The following is a 209-nucleotide window of genomic DNA, read 5'->3' as shown; positions in this document are numbered from 1 at the left end:
TTTTGCAAGATGGGGGTGGCCGAAACCCCCTGGCCACCCACTACCCAAAAAGGCCACCCCCTATGGTGGCCAGCCACCTCCTTCTTTTTATTTTTTATTTTTCTTAATTTTTTTAATTTAAAATAATATTTTATTATTATTTTTATTAGTGTGATATGTGTCTCATTTATTGCCATATGATTTCTGAGATGAAATCCTAGCTATGAACT

This window comes from Corylus avellana, chromosome ca10 (genome assembly GCF_901000735.1).
Source record: "Corylus avellana chromosome ca10, CavTom2PMs-1.0".
NCBI lineage: Eukaryota > Viridiplantae > Streptophyta > Magnoliopsida > Fagales > Betulaceae > Corylus > Corylus avellana.
The sequence above is the reverse complement of the archived record's forward strand: the minus strand, read 5'-3'. Positions refer to the sequence as shown.